This window comes from Herpailurus yagouaroundi, unplaced genomic scaffold, assembly GCF_014898765.1.
Source record: "Herpailurus yagouaroundi ecotype Mexico unplaced genomic scaffold, PumYag 181, whole genome shotgun sequence".
NCBI lineage: Eukaryota > Metazoa > Chordata > Mammalia > Carnivora > Felidae > Herpailurus > Herpailurus yagouaroundi.
In genome coordinates, this window is record NW_024412412.1 from 36,648,064 (window position 1) to 36,664,457 (window position 16,394).

General features: G+C 42.3%; 1 long non-coding RNA gene across 1 annotated transcript; it reads right to left on the bottom strand.

The window, feature by feature from the left end:
- Window positions 1-5,226: 5,226 nt before the first annotated feature.
- Window positions 5,227-16,190, bottom strand: LOC121039994 (uncharacterized). The gene is made up of 3 exons (XR_005795081.1): window positions 16,178-16,190; window positions 7,312-7,319; window positions 5,227-5,355 (listed from the first exon to the last, which is right to left on the bottom strand). It is a non-coding gene; the product is annotated as an uncharacterized LOC121039994 (long non-coding RNA).
- Window positions 16,191-16,394: the final 204 nt, after the last annotated feature.

Genomic DNA, 16,394 nt, shown 5'->3' on the forward strand with positions numbered 1-16,394 from the left:
CTTTGGAACCTGTCTTCCACCTTCTATAATTTCCCCTCATGTCCCAGCTCACTGACTTTCACTCTGGCCTTCATTACATGCCCAGTAACTGCCAGGCACGGTGGTTGTTGTGGAAGATACCAAGCATTTCCTTATGCCCCACATTTATTTCCTTGCTTCTTTCCTTATTCCATAACTTATTCTAGGAATAACTTTTCATATCTTCTCTGCTGCTCCTGATAGTCAGCAATCTGGCATCAGAAGGTCCCCTCTATCCTAGGAATGATGTGGGAAAAGAGAACCAATTCCAGCATGGCTTGGGAGCAGGATGCCACCTCCAGCCCTCTTCCCCACCACCAAATGGCAGCTGGCACCTGCTCCATGGGAGGGTCCTACTGCCCCTTCCCCTACAGTTTAATTCCTCTCTGCTTCACCATCTTGCCCCAGCATATGACATCACCTTAGCTAAACTGCTTCCTGCATGCTGATCTGATAGTTTAGGGCTGACAGACTGGATGAGAGCTGAGGGAATGGCTGCCCCTCCACTGACCTCCTCCATCTGGCCTCTCTCTTGGACAGAAACTGGGAAGACGGTCAGTGAAGAAACAGTTCCTGGCACCTTTGCCAGGATTGCTTGTCCCACGGCCAGAGGATGGGTGGCACAGTGCCCAGGAGCTTTAGAGGGCCCTTGTTATGATACAAAACAAGAAAACCACTCTCAGCTCTGGACTCTTCACAATTTATCTTCTCCATTCCCAGCCTGGACCTCCATGAGAGCATATCAGCTGGTCCTTAATGTTCTGCTTGTACATAAACATCATACACACACATTCACACACGTGATTACACATGCTTACACATTTACACACACGCTTACATACCCTATTGGCTTAGGAGCTAAATGTTTTGTCCCTTGCTGATATTTCTGTGTAAGTTTTGGACACTTTCAACTCCTATCTGGAAACTGTCCTTTGTATCTCAAGTTGAAGCCTCTTTAATTTGATACTCTTTTTTATGCTGTGAACAATGTACATGGGACAAAAACACTGACCTCAACACAAAGTTCCCATAAAGATCAATTGAGATAATACATATGAATGTATTTTCTGGGGTAGAAAGGGCTAAGCAAATTAACTGCAGTCAAGTAGTCTGGCAGAGCCCCAGTTCATTTGCCCTTTGTGCAAGCAGTGAAATGAGGGTCCAGGGAGCCTACCATGCACATACTTGTTCTGTATTAGAGCTTTTTATAAAATATTAAAGAAAGTATTTCCTTTTTTTTTTTTTTTTTAATACCAGGAGCTTTGTTTGTTTGTTTGCATGTCATGTTGTTACTGTGGTGGGTAGAGGCATCAGAGGGGACAGGATGGTGGAGGGCAGCCATGGTAAGGAGAATGGTTCAGACAATGGTGCACAGTTGTGGTGCCCATGCCTAGTGACTGATTTCCAGCAAGAGACGAGGGAGCAATTAGATCCAAAAGCTGAAGAAGCTGAACTTTGTCTATCTGGTTTCAAATAGGTCTGCTGGGATCCTTGAGTTCAGGTGTGGTTCATTCCTACCACCCCCACCCCACCTGGGCCCCTTAGTGCACGTGTAGCTTCAGCACTCTGCAGATTCAGCAGACATGGAAAGCAGGCATCTCCACTGGCTGCACAGGGGCATTGGGCTTTGTGGGGTCCTGAAACAAGTTCTAGTGCATGGGGGTGGTGCTCTAGGGACTCTCAGGTGTGACAGGAAAGACTTTTAATGAGTCCTAAGTTGGGATGGTGCCCTGAAGTCATGGTCCATTCACCATGGCCTTTTGGAGGCTATTATTGACAGGACCTGACCACTTATGCCTATTGGTGGTCAAGGCCCAGACATTCAGTTAAAGATTATTATTTCATTCATAGTGGTCATCCCCAAAGGAAGATGCACTGGTTTCCCAGCCTGAAGACTCAGGCTCTTCTCCCTGATATCTCATGAGGTTTTGGATTATTATATCCTTGATTTCACATTATGCTAAAGGAACACAAAACCCAGACTCAGAACTTATAGAATTCAACTTCAAATATTTATGGAGCACCACTAGTGTTACCAATCCTGTTCCTACTATGGAGGAAGCACAGGAGATTAGCACTTCTGATATGTAGGATGTTTGGTGTGAATTTGAAGAAGGAACCTCCTTGGACCAAAAAATAAAAAAAAATAAAAATAAAAAAAGGCAAAATGATTCTTCCAATTGCAAAAAAAAAAAAAAGAAAAAAAAGAAAAAAAAAGAAAAGAAAAGAAAAAAAAATAAACCCCCTAAACCAAAAACCTTCCTTGGGCTGACCAACTATAAAAAGAGTTCATGGTTTGGGGATTTCAATACGTACCTTGCACAACATTGGTCCATGGGTGAAAATTCTACTCCTCCATAGAGAGCTTACAATCAAATTGGAGGAACAAGACAGACACAAAGGAAAATACACCTCATTGCATAAGTCTTTAAAAGGTTCTGTATGTGAGGAGGAGTGGGGGTTACCCTGTAAGTCGTCCTGAAGGAGGCTGGATAATTGGAAAGATAGGATTAAGAGTATGTCTTGTATGATATTTTTCCATTTCATCAGAGAAAAAACTCCACCACTCATAGCAATTTCAGGCAATGCCAAATTAATTCAAATATTTGGCTCAAAGAGTCCAGGATTCTATCTTCTATAGATCTCCTGTTTAAAAACTGTGAAATATCAAGGAAGTTGAAATCCATAAACTGACATCAACAGATTAGGGTTGTATCTTGAACTCCCCCTGGGTGGTGGAACAATGCTATCACAACAATACCAATGTGATAATAATTGGAATAACTACCATTTGTGGAAAAATTGCTATCTGCTCGGCATATGCTGTGTGCTTTGTATGTAATGCCTCATTTAATGATCATGATGCTCTTACAATGTATATATTAGCTTTCCAATTCTATAAATAAACAGGCTCAGAGTAAATAATGATAAGAAGAACCTATATGTTGTCCTTATTATGTTCCAGGCACCTAAAAAAAGATATCTATTTATCTCTATCTATATCTCTATCCTAATTAACCCTCATGGTAACTGTATGAAGTAGTTGTACTATTTTCACCCTATTTCATCAATGAGGAAAATATAACCTAGATTCAAACTTGCCTAAGATTCAAACAAAAAGATGCTTAAGGTCCTGTTGGCTGGCAAATGAGAACCAGAATTAAAACCCAGGCTGGTGGGTCACCAAAGTCCAACTTTTCATGCCCCATTGTAAGGCAGCATTACTCCAAGACTGCGATGGAAGGAGTCCTAACAGCAGAGGCATATACACATTGCCCCCGAGGGTCTGGGAGTAGAGCCTAAGGCAGCTAGCTGTCAGTGTGAAATTTCTTTGAAGCTGTGTGTTTTATCTTAGACATTTTTCTGTGAATTTTGCATTCTATTTCATAATATATATTTTTAACATAAAAAAGTAATTTTTTGATTTTTGCTGTTTTTCTTAAAACTTTGAAGTAAAAGATGCTCCCAAGAAGCTACACTATGTTCACCCCGATTTGCTTACCTCCTGGCCAATAGCTTACCTCCTGGCCCCTGGGTTACACATATGCCACTCAGGAAGAGTGTTTGAAGTGGAAAGAATGTTGCATTTGGAACCACACAGATCAGAGCTCAGATCCTGGCTCCATTTTGCCACCAAGTGCTATGACTTGGACAAATCACTTCATTGCTCTGAGCAGGTTCTCTTCATCTGTAAATCAGAGATAATAATATATGTATGCCTGCCAGAGTGACATTACAGAGAGTCAGGTAAGGCATCTGACACTTAGTGGGGGCTTGATAAATGGCGCCATTCCAATTGGCTACTTATGACTTGTATGCCTTTATCACCCCTTAATTACTGAGAGTACCACTGTGTTGAGCAAACCATCTCTGTGCCACTTCACAACCTGTTTTTGTTTTTGGTGGTGATAGAGGTGCTGCTCATTCTCCCGGGGGAGGAGCCCTGTATATATTTTGTGCTCCCTTACCACATCTGTGAGGCTTAGGTGGAAATTGGGGGCTTTCTGTCTCTCTTTCACCCAGATTTGGATCATTTGTTGGCTGAGAAAGAGTTCTTTCCTGTTGACTCATGGCTCTGCCCAGAAGAAAGGCCAGTTTGAAATGTATGGATAATATACATATGACATTCATATGATATTCAAACCTCTCATTTAAACACTTTCTAAGACCTTCTAAATCTGTAACCTAGGCTTAAACAGAGAAGAGAATCAACAGGTTGAATGGGTCCTGTAGAGTCAAAAAGAGCTCCTGTTACACTCTTGTGGCAACTTTGTTTACAGGAAAGTCAACTAATCTTGCTGAGCCTTAGTCTTCTCATTTACAAACTAAAGCCAACCTGGTGACATATGATCATTAAAAATTCTTTATCACACCAATTATAATGGTTTTCATTAAAAAAAATAAAAGGAAAAAGGAAGGAGCGTGTTGACGAGGATGTGGAGAAAGTAGAACCCTTGTACACTGTTGATGGGATTGTAAAATGGTGCAGCCACTGTGGAAAACAGTGTGGTGGTTCCTTGAAAAGCTAAGCTTACACTTAGCAAAAGATGCCACAATTTGATGCCTATGTATCTACCCAAAAGAATTGGAGCAGGGACTCAAACCAATAGGTATACACCAATGTTCATAGCAGCATTGTTCACAATAGTCAAAGGGTGAGAACAACCCAACATGAACAAATAAATGGATAGACAAAATGTGATATATACATACAATGGAATTATTCAGCCTTGAAAGCATGAAATTTTGATGCATGCTACAATATAGATGAATCTTGGAAACGTTATGCTAAGTGAAATAAGCCAGTCATAAAAGGATGAATATTGTACCATCCCACTTACATGTGGTACCTAGAATAGTCAAATTCATAGAGACAGAGAGTATCATAGTAGTTACAGGGACTGGGAGTGGGGTTGGAATGGACATTTATTGTTTAATGGACATAAAATTTCAGTTTGGATGATAAAACGGTTCTGAAGATGGCTATTGATGATGGTTACACAACAATGTGAATGTGCTTAATGCGAATGAACTCTGCACTTAAAATGGTTCAAATGTTAAATTTTATGTTATGTGCATTTTACCACAAAATTTTTTTTAGAGAATTCTTAGAGTGAAATATTTTTTTTTATTTTTCCCTTTCCATTCTTCACCAGAAGATCAGAAGTTAAGTCCCCATTGCTTTTGTTTTTTTTAAATATAATTTATTGTCAAATTGGATTCCATACAACACCCAGTTCTCATCCCAACAAGTGCCCTCCTCCCTGCCCACCACCCACTTTCCCCTCTCCCCCACCTCCTATCTACCCTTAATTTGTTCTCAGTCCTTGAGAGTCTCTTAGGAAAAACAGCTTTAAGCTTAGTCGGGCTTTGGGCTCCACAGACCATGGGGAGTGTGGGAATAGGGTTCCTGAAAGCCCATGCTAAGGCCTGATATGTAGTGTGACACCCTGGAAATTGGCTTTGGAAAACTGGCCTTTGATGTGCCCATGTGCTGGGGTAATGTCTAGTTATTTGCCCTTGGTGAGCAGTTAGGTGGGAAGTACAATTTCCAAAATCATCAGTGAAGCAAGAAGGGCATAAACAGCTCTAATGGGAGGTCAAAAGAAGTTTCTTCCAGATGTTGCTTGAATCTTTGCACGATGTAGGTGGTATAGGCAGCAGTGTGACTGAGGGAATCTGAAGGTTGAGGACTACATGAGTACCCTTCCACCAATGAGGCATTGCCAAGCACCGCCCTTGAGAAGCCATCTCATTTGTAATACATAGACTTTCAAGTATTCTTGTCTCCATCTTCTGATGCCTTTTCTCAGTTACCATCACCATTGAGGTGATCCAGCAAAGGTCCATAGAGGATTAAAGAGAAGAGAAAAGGAGAGTTTTGCAGACAAGGTGACAGGGATGGGGTTGGTGTATACAAACTAATGTCATAGAAAAGTGGTGGGGAGAGTAGACCTTCCTTTTAGACTTTCCATTCAGGGAGGAAGGGAGAGGAAGCCAAAGGATATAGTAAGACTCTAAAATCTAAGGGCTGCATGGTCATCACTAGGCAGTTGAAGGAGCCTGGAAGATTGCCCTGTTCCAAGTACCCAGCAAAACCTGGAAGTAGCAAGGTCCCATAAGCCACCAAGAGACTGTAAGCCAGACTGCCTACAGAGACTGGCTGTTCTTTCCTTGGGGTACTTAGAGGGTGACCATCCTTGGCAGCCAGAGCTTCCTCTTATGGCCACTTGGGAAGGTAACTATAGTCCGAGTTTGGCCTGAGATTTTCCTATTCCCCAAATAAATGACCCCATAGTCCATCTTCCCCCTGCTTGATAATCCTTCAGGAAAAACTATAAACCTGAGCCAAACATCAGCTGGGATGTGGACTTTAAGTTGAGTGAGGTGTTACCTGAATCAAACCTGTTAGAGACCCTATGAAGGAGAAAGCAGTTAAGGACATCCCTGGGATAAAAATAATGTTAATAATGACAATACTAATACTAACAATAACAAAGCTATCTCAGAATTGCTGACAGAACTATGTACAAGTATATAGGAGGTCTTGACACATAATGGTTATTTAATGTATGTCAGTTCATTCTCCCTCTTCCCTCTGGGAGGGGACACTAGGTCAAAACATTTCTCCCTTCCTAGTCACCCAGACTGTTCCTTCTTTCCCTTCACTCTTCCCTGGTCTCCTTCCTTTGCCTAATGTCTGCTATCCTCTTCCCCTACTCCCTCAGCCCCACATGCAACATCTGCAGAGGTAAATTTTACCTGTTGTTCCCCCATCAGACCCCACATGCTGCAGGCACAGCCACACACTCCCGCCTGGCTCCCACCTTCAAGCAGCTCCACTCCTGTGTGTAAAGGCAAGAGAGTGGAGTTCATTATCCCATTCATCTTCATGAGTTTCTCTTTGTTATTAGAAAGATATTTCTGTGTGGCACAAGAAAAATCCTAAGGAAGAAAAAATCCAAACCCTCAGATACATTTTCCCCCTGCTTCAGCGGCCCTCACACATTTCCATTTGGATTGATTGCCTACTATAGCCTCTGAGCTTTTGAACATCAAATTTCAAAACGGCGACATAAAAGAGTGAACATGAAATGAGCAGCTCGATTCTGCCCTCCATGCTGGGGGACATGTGTTCTTGAAGTGGAAGAGAGAGAGAGGAGAGTCTTGTCTCCCCCGCCTACATTATCTACTGAGGCTTTTGATACCAGCCCTTCTTGGGGCCCTGACAACAAGGCAAGGATTTAGAAAGCTTTTTCTACAAGCTGAGCCAGGCGCTGTGCTACTAGGTACTGTGGTATCTGAAAGTAAAGGATTTGGGGCTCAAGCAGATGCTTCACTCCAAGATGCAAGAAGGATTACACATGGGACCAAACCAACTAAAATGCAAAAACAACAAAAAACAACAACAAAAAAAACAAACTAGTAAAGCTTATAGGCAAGGAAATGTATGTGAAATTTAACATGGACAAATCTGAATTCAATTCCTTCCACCGAAATTTCTCCTTATTCTGTTACAATCACTATCTCTTAAAGGCAGCTACTATTTATTTAGTCACTTGGTCAGAAACCTGATTTCTCCTTCTACCTCACCCCTAAGCCTACAGTCACCATGTCCTGTTGATTCTATCTTCTAAAAATCTTTAAAACTTAATGCCTCTGCCTAATTCCCTGGCCCCAGCTCTGTCCAGGCTTTCACCACTTTTACCTAGACAACCAGAAACTCTCCTAACTCTTCTCTTTGCCTCCACCTCACTCCCCACTCCGTTTCCTTTTTAAAAATGTTCATTCCCTTTAAGTTACTAACCAAACTCTTTAAAATGGCATTCAAGGACCTTTAGGGTCTGGCCTTGCCCACCTCTTGTGTGTCATCTCTTGCCACGTGCTTTGTGCCTCAACCTTTCTCTTCCACGGGAGACTCCTTAAATAGTCTATGTTCTTTCATGCCTGTCAGCACAAACTGTCTCCCCTGCTTGGAACTACTATTTCTCTATACTCCCTTACTTAGTTCTCTTCTACATAGACTTTGAGATGCAGCTCATGCATCACTGAAGAAGTATCCCCAACATCTTCTCCCCTTCCTTCCCATAATTGGTGTTCCCACCTGTCCCTAGCACTCACGTTATATCAGTGGCAGATTGGTTTAGCAAGCTTTCATGGAGCAAGAACTGTGTCCTGTTCATCTTCATCTAGGAGCTGACTCAGTGCCTAATGCAGAGTGGAGGCTTCATAAAGACTGAGGAATTAATGACAGGAAGCAATCTGAGCAAAACCATGAGAATGGGAATTAAACATGGAATCTAAGAATACCAGGATGAGAAAAGATCTTGAACTTTTTCAAGTCCAACACTCATTCTGATGAAGTATGTGAACACTAGAGAAAGAAAATGGACTTCCTAGGTCTACATAAAATTAATTTTAACAGGTGGCTTCCGATAATATAAACCTGAAAGCAAGCAGAATCAAAATGGGTCATGGAATTGGAAATAAAGACTCACACTTTGAATTTGTTAAGTCAGTCAGGATTAGGAAGGACACAAGAGAAACTATCACTGAAAATGGGGAGAAAATGGAAAACCAGCTCCAGTCCTGGTTGAGGAGCCAAGAATGTAAAAGCTGGAAGAGTCTATAGAAACAGGTAAGTCCTACCTGAACCCAGGGAGAAAGAGGCAGCAGAGGATATAGTGAATGACATTGGGAAGTGGTTAGACTCAGTGTAAGAGAAGGTAGATCCCATGACAATTTTTGAGATAAGTTTTCCTCTAGGACTCTTTCTTAATGGTGCAGTATTTGTTACTTACATGTGAGCTCAATTCTATTTTCAAATGGTTGTCCTTCATGGCTTACATTGGATTGGACCTAACAGCAACATAGAGTCAGAATGAACTTAGTATATGAGTTTGGGAGCCTGGGCTAGTGGAGTCTGAGGAACTGTGGTAGGGAGCTAGGAGAGGAAGTCTGGATAGTTCTGGAGGACATGAGATGTTGATTTGAATGAGATTTGTTGCTACAGAGAATAGGGTGTCATTGTAGGCTTTCAAATTTGGAGAATGGCTTGTTTCCACTCCGATCCTTTTCCTATAGGATCGTGCCTTGGAACTTTATTATACTTATTGTTCCTTCTGCTTGGAATGCTTTTTCTCCTAGATATTCTCTCACTTGACCTCTTATGTTTTCACATCCCTACTCAAAAGTCATGTTATGAGGAAAGCCTGGCTTATAGCTGGGTTCAAATCTGCCACACTCTCCATTACCTACCTACCTGCACCATGATGTATTTCGTTGTTACACTTGCTGCCCTCTCATCTACTATAAGTCTTTTCCTTGTTTATTTGTTCATTGTCTATCACTGCCCACTAGAAAATAGGCTCCATGGTGGGAGCTGGGGGACATATTTTTGTCTGTTTTGTTCACTCCTGTATTTCCAGCTCCTACACTTGGCACATCCTATGTGTTCAAGAAACATGTCTTGAATACACATAGGGCCATACACTTGGGAATTTTCAGAATGGAAAGACAGCTTGCAGCATCCTCTTAACTTGCTCTGTGATGGGATTGCAGCAGGAGGACCCAAGGTACAATTATGGGATTGCCACTTTGTGCAGGTAGACAACATCCACTCTATCTTGATTTTAGCATTTCCATGCTACATCTACCCTAACACTTAGGGCCTGCTCCTTCTCATCTAATGTCCTGTAGTGGTCGTGACTAAGCAGAAATTGTTTCTAGAGGGTTCTTCATCACAAATTATATGTCCTCAAACCCTCATACTCTCTTAAACTAATGGGTAAGTTACCAATGAGAGGAAAGAGGAATCTCTTCCTTCCTTCCTTGATTTTTTTTTTTTTTTTGTAAATGGTCTTCTGATAGTAAGTTATCCTCTTCCTTTCCTGATTTTCAGGGATTCTTGCCAGGTAAGGGGTTTGTAAGCAACTGAAAAGCAGAGACTCCCCTTTACTCTTTGTATTTCTGCTATGTGTCATCATACTGTTCACCTAAGTGGGCACTTAATAAAGTACTCACATGAAGAAGAGAGCAATAGACCCGACCTGGGAGAAAGCGGTGTTTGAAATAGGACTGCTCTCTCAATGATAGTGTCTGTGTGACACTTGCTTTCTCATCCAAGCCCTAGAAAAATGAATCAAACACTCTCCCTTTCTAGAAAATCTTTGTATAGCTTTGGGTGATGTGTACGTGCCTGCCAATGTTCCAGACAGAGATTTGGATAAAGATTCCCTGGCTCTGGTCCTTTCTTTATTTTTCCAGAACACTATATTTTGTTTCCCTTTTAGCTGCTGTTATCCTCCTTGAAAAGTCTGATAATTCCCAAGAATGCCAACTGTGAAACACAGCCTGCTGTGGTTTCCTTCACACAAAGCCTCTTTCCAAACACACCCATAAGTCCCGAAGCTGCCTTTTCTCTCCCTGCCTCACCTGTTTGTGAGGTCCTCTGCTCTTTTCCTGACTAGCTTTAGTTATTCACTGCAGGTCACTGCCTGAATTGCTCTCATCAATTTACCATTTGTTTATTGAGTACCTCCGATGTGCTCAGCACTGGGGATATAAAGATGAATTAGCTTTGGCTTCTGTCCCTGTGGCTCTGACATCTGGTGGGCCAGTAGACCTGAGGTCAGATATTTGTCAATAAGTGTTCAGAGTGCTCTGTACAGACAGGGAGAGGCATGTTTGGAACATGTGAGCACTAGAATGTCATTGGCTCACTCCGCCTTGGGTCTGGAAGGTGTCACAAAGAAGGTGACTTTTGAGCAAGGTCTCCAGTAATCCAAGTTTACTATATTTGACTACAGAGAATGCTTTGACCCTGAGAAATTTTAAACATATTTCACAATCTCTGGATTTTTAACAGGCACCCCACAAGACAGTTCTGTCTCTTTCTGTCAATTTCAGAGACTGAACATGTCTTTTACTTTATTTTCCTCTGTGATGCTTCACTCTTCTCTGGATACTTTCAGCCTGGCATTCAAGAACCTATTTGTTTTCTCCTGGGTACTTCACTCACTAGTTGGGTGTGTGACCATGTCCTGTGCACTTAAGTGTCTTTGATTATACTCTCTCTGAGGAGATAAGCTACAAAGTAGACATGAAGTGTTTCACCATTTTCAGACGGGCCAAATAAACTTCCAAGGGTTCAATCATTCTCCCAGTCTTGTGGTTCACTTAAAGAATTTAGGACTCTAGCCCTTGTTCCTTGTGGGTGGATGGTCTGCTCTCTCTGATGGACTTGAAGAGTAGAGATGTTCCCTTCCTTTTACTTATCCCATAAAGTAGCCCGTGGTGGTTAGGGAGGCAATCTCCTCCTGAGTAATAATTTTTAATAATGTAAGAGGTAGTGACTGGCATGAGTAGCAGCTAGGTTAGACTTCTGCATTTACAGTTTGCTGTGGGAAGCATTTTTGAAGAAGAATGGACTCCCCAGGGTGTTCATCTGTGCCTTTGAGAACCTTACCCAAAAGGATAGGAGTCAATATGCCATAGCCTACTATCACAGCCAGTGGGGAAGCAGTAGTCCTGGAAGGGGAGAATAGATCCCATGAGACTTAGTAGCATAAAACCAAGGTCACTTTGGGAACTGAAGTAGATGGAACCCAACTAGAGTTCAAATAATTCAGTGTGAAATTCTAGCACATGAAAAGCTTCTTAGAGCTTCCTGAGAAGTCTGTAAGTCCCATCTGCATCTTGCCTTGGGCAGGTAGAGTAGCCAAAGACAGTACCTGTGCTCTTCAGTGTATCCAGATATTCTAGGAGACAGGCAAAGGTTCAGATTCTTGATATAAAGGGTTCTAAATACTGGCTCCCTGCCCCACTGGCAGACTTCCCCCTGGTCAGGTATCATGGGCTGGTGAGCTGCAACCACAGCTACATTAGCTACACACAGATCAGAATCTCAGTGTATGCACAAAAGTGATCAATTTATCCTTCTACTTGATGCTAAGTGAGGGAGGGTGGGAGTGATATAGTGGTCTGTTTGTGGAAGGAGAAAGAAAGTTCTGTAATTCTGAGAGGATTCGTGGACCTTGAGGTATGAGGTTGGGCCCTTTGTAGTCTCAGGGTATTGGGGGATATTTGATCCTGGCAAAGACCAGCTCAGAGCTGTGTCTTGCTGTGGAAGAACTATAGAAAAGAAGCTAAGAGCATAACTTTTAATGGCAAAGGAAATTTTATGTCTGGTAGAAAAATCACAGGTCTGAGACTCCGAAGATGTGAAAACCAGCCCAGGTCTGACCTCCAGGGGCTCCAAGACCTTGAACATGCTCCTCAGGGCCTCTGAGCCCTGGTTTTCTCATTCAGCAGGGACAGAGAATACTATTCCTTCCAAATCATAGGTAGTCACATGGATAAAATGGGCTGACCCAGACATGTCAGCTTCCCCTAGGGAGATCTGAAAACTGATTTCTCAGTAACTGGGCAGAAGGGCCTAGAGCAGTGCCATTCCATAGAAATATAATGTCAGCTGCAAATACAAGTCATGTATGTCCTTTCAAGTTTTGAAATAGCCAAATTTTAAAAAGTAAAAAAAAAAAAAACAGGTGAAATTAATTTTAATAATACATTTTATTCAATACAATATATCCCAAATATCAGTTCAATATGTAATCAATTGAACAGATATTTCACAACCTTTTGTTCATACTAAATCTTTGAAATCTGGTGTGTCTTTTGCATTTATGGCACATCTCAGTTTGGGCATTTTGGATCCTTCAGTAGCTCAAGAGCTACATGTAGCTGCTGTGTTGGACAGCACAGGCCTGGAGGACTGGTTTGAAGCTGTGTAGGTAGCTCCCCAGTTAGCCAACCCTTCCAGCTCCTCTCCCACTTCTGTTGAGATAGGCTTCCTGGGAGGGTGAACTTTGAGTTTTGAGGTTAATGGGCAAGAGTCAGTAGAGGGAAACAGGGAGACAACTCCCAGAGAAAGAATAGCAAGGATGAGGGTTGAGAGGTAGCAGAGAGTGTGGTCACCCCTCAGGACCCTTTCCTACTCATGGGGGAGCTCTCATTGTTTTTATAGCTTCAGATCTATTTACATTCCCCACTTAGGGTTCATACAACCAATTTACACTTGTTTGCATGATGTGTTTGTTTTCTTTTTCTCTCTTGTCAAATGCAAAGAAACCTACTTCAGGGGGCCAGTTGAGGCCTTGCTTTCTGGGTTAGTCCTGGACTGTATAGCACAGTTCATTCGCTGCGACACTCTGTCTCCTCACTGTGTGCCTCATTCTCTCCCTCTGTAGAATGGAGTTAATCATGCTTATTCTTGACCTACCCTGGCCCCAAGGAAGAGTGCAGAAATGAATGGGAATTAATATGTGTGAAAAGTGCTTGAAGCAAGGAAGAACAGGATCCTTAATGCAAAGTATTTAATTATTCATTTGGTTTTTCAACTCTACACACACTACCTTAAAAGGTCTCTGACATAAGGACTTCTGGAGGCCCCTATTGAACTGACCTTACAAATAATTTGCCATGCTCTCATTTCACATGCACCTGCTCTGTCAAGGGAGCTGTTGGAGATGTAAACAGGGCAGAGCTGTGGCTGAATGAGGAGATATGCTGATTCTACCTCCAGTGTCTCAGGGCCCTGTTAGGTGTGAATTTGTTGTAGCATCCAAGCACTTTCCTCCCTGAGAACAGGAACAATCTTGTGACCTTTAAGATTTCAGCCTCCTGCAAGAACAGGGCCTGTTACCTGGAAGCCTCCGCATGGAAACCTAGAGCATTGCCTTTTATAAAAATAGTGTTTCATAGAATTGACATGCTTTGTTCCAAATGATGAGATCTCCCACCCAGCAGTGTAATTGGGTTTTCGTTTAGTAACTTGTACAGATCTTTTCACTGGAGAACACAACCAGCCTCTGAGAAAGAGCCAACAAGACCTCAGACAGTAAAAACAAATATGAAAGTGGTGGGGATCACATTATAGAAAAAAGGAATGGGAAAAGTGCCCCGTCTCTTTGATTTCAAGAAAATTGATGCAAACCTTCCTTTCACATGCCTTCTGTTACCCCACAAAAATACCTATTCTCTGCCAGTAGTTGCTTTGTTGGGAGAACGGCCTTTTTGGATACAGCTGAGGCAGAAGGGCCTTCCTGGACCAGCCTTAATAAACAGTATCCCTGGCCTCTGATGGGAGGTCATTAGGTTTAGAAGATGTCAACTCTTTGCTCTACAAGGTTCATACAGACTAGGCCACCTGAGGATTGGTGCTCTCTCTTGAGTACCTGACATCAAAATTGTAACTTGCAGGACATTGTTAAGAAATTGGGCTTCCTTGGAAGACCCTGTGTGAGCATATAGGTGCAGGCATTCAGGCTGCATTTTCTCCTGTGATTTACAACTGACAAAACACATTTGTGACCGTGTAATCATCACTACAGTCCTACATGGTAAATACTCTCAGCCCCATTTTACAGATGAGGGCTCAGAAGTTACAAAAATTTAGGGAGATGGCCCAAGCCACATGGTTACCTGGTACTTCTACTGGAATGAAAGGCACTTCCTGCAAACCTAAAGGAGATGTTTTGGAGAGTAATACAAGGAAGCTAACTTTACAAGATGGAAAGTGAACACAGGAAATCATCTGAAAAAACACAGATATGAAATCCAGGTCTTTACAGTCAAAACCCCGTGTGTTTTCCATTCTTACACACATTTCTGTGTTCTCACACATGCTTATACAGAAACACACAGTTCATCCCTGAATATAAATGTATTTTTGATATCTTGGTGCTATTGTCATTCAAGATGTCCATGCACAACACTGTAAGTAGAAGGATATCATTCTATGAAACAGAACAAGGTAGTTCTTAAGCATCTGAATTTGTGCTTTGGGTGTCTTCCCTCAGGCATATCCAGGATTGTGTATTGTTCTAATCTAATCTCTGGGTGGGCCTTAGTGAAACCCCTTTCAGTATATAAAGATTCATGCTGAAAGTGGATATGGTCTGAGCTTGACAAATGGTAAGGGCATGAACTGCCCTTCACATCCCCACTAGGATGAAGGACACCTTTGCCTACCTGAAGGAGGTAACTTTTAGATTAGTGAAAGAAACATTAACTTTATAAGTTAGGAAGTGGGCATAAGGAGGTGGTGACATTAAGGAGGACCATATGCAGGGGTGTGTGAGGGGCTTTAAGAAGAGACCAGAAAAATAGAAGGCAGATCCCCAGACCTCTGACCATGATACCAAGGCTAGAACCACACCAGTCCCTGAGTGTTTGAGAGAGATGCTGTGGCTGGGGGTCTGGAAAGCTTGGGATCCTTATGTTGCTTATGTTTTTTGCTTTGAGTTTGCAATATTAATAATTCCTTCCAGTTTTTCTTTTTCTTGTCTCTTAACCTTGAAAAGAAAATTTGGGGATCACAAGAAGCCTATTTGCTGGACTTATGCTAAAGAGCTGAAAAATGGCCTCAGTGCTCCAGTCCACTGAGAATAACTGGTTGGTGGAATGGGGGACATGGGAGCAGAAGTTAGCCCTTGACAACCAGTTACTCCGTTCATCCTCACAAGATCCTGGAAGGCATCCCCAAGGCAGAGAACAAACATCATTACTTTTTAACATTGCTGGAAATGAAATCTTTAGTAGCCAGGGAATTTTCTCTAGACATGTAATTCAGTAAAATGGAAGGAATTCTTAGACCTAGATCAACAGCCAAGGAAGGGTGAGAAACTCTGATTGTCACAAGGCAAAGATCTCTTGCTCTTTGCATGGCCAGCACCCCAAAAACCCACTTCTGCTTAGAAGCACATGCCCTGCAATCTTCATGTATCTCCACCTGAGCAGATAAGGTTCTTCTGGGAGACCCAGAAGACACAGACCGTCACAACACACACCCCACTTGCTCCCAACACTGCATTTACCTGACACTCAATTCACTGTCTTTGGAGCAAAATTGTTTTGTCTTTTCAATATCTTTTCAACCAAGGCAGAAACAGTGGTGATATTTAAGCCTGAGCTCCTAATCCATTATCCCACAGGTGTCCTTAAGTGAGGAAAGGAGCATATGAGGACTTGCTTAGCAGAGATAACCATTACATGTGCCACATAAATATAAACTATGGAAAGAGCTACTGAAAAGTGTAGACAAGTTTGAGAAACATCCTAGTTAGACACAATTTTGGCTGTCATATGTTTCCTCTACTCCTCCCTCCCTCATTCCTGTCACTGGCATGAAGAAGGTGGGAGGCTCTGTTACTTTTACCTGTAAAAGAGTGGCTGTCCTCATGCTGATCCCCAATGTATCCAGGCTGTCATCAACAGGAGTGACTGTTTTTAATCTCCCCACTTGCCTGTAATGAGCATTGCATATGGTCCTCTCTCGACTTTGATCTCCAGACTGGGGAGCCTGATTGCTTGGT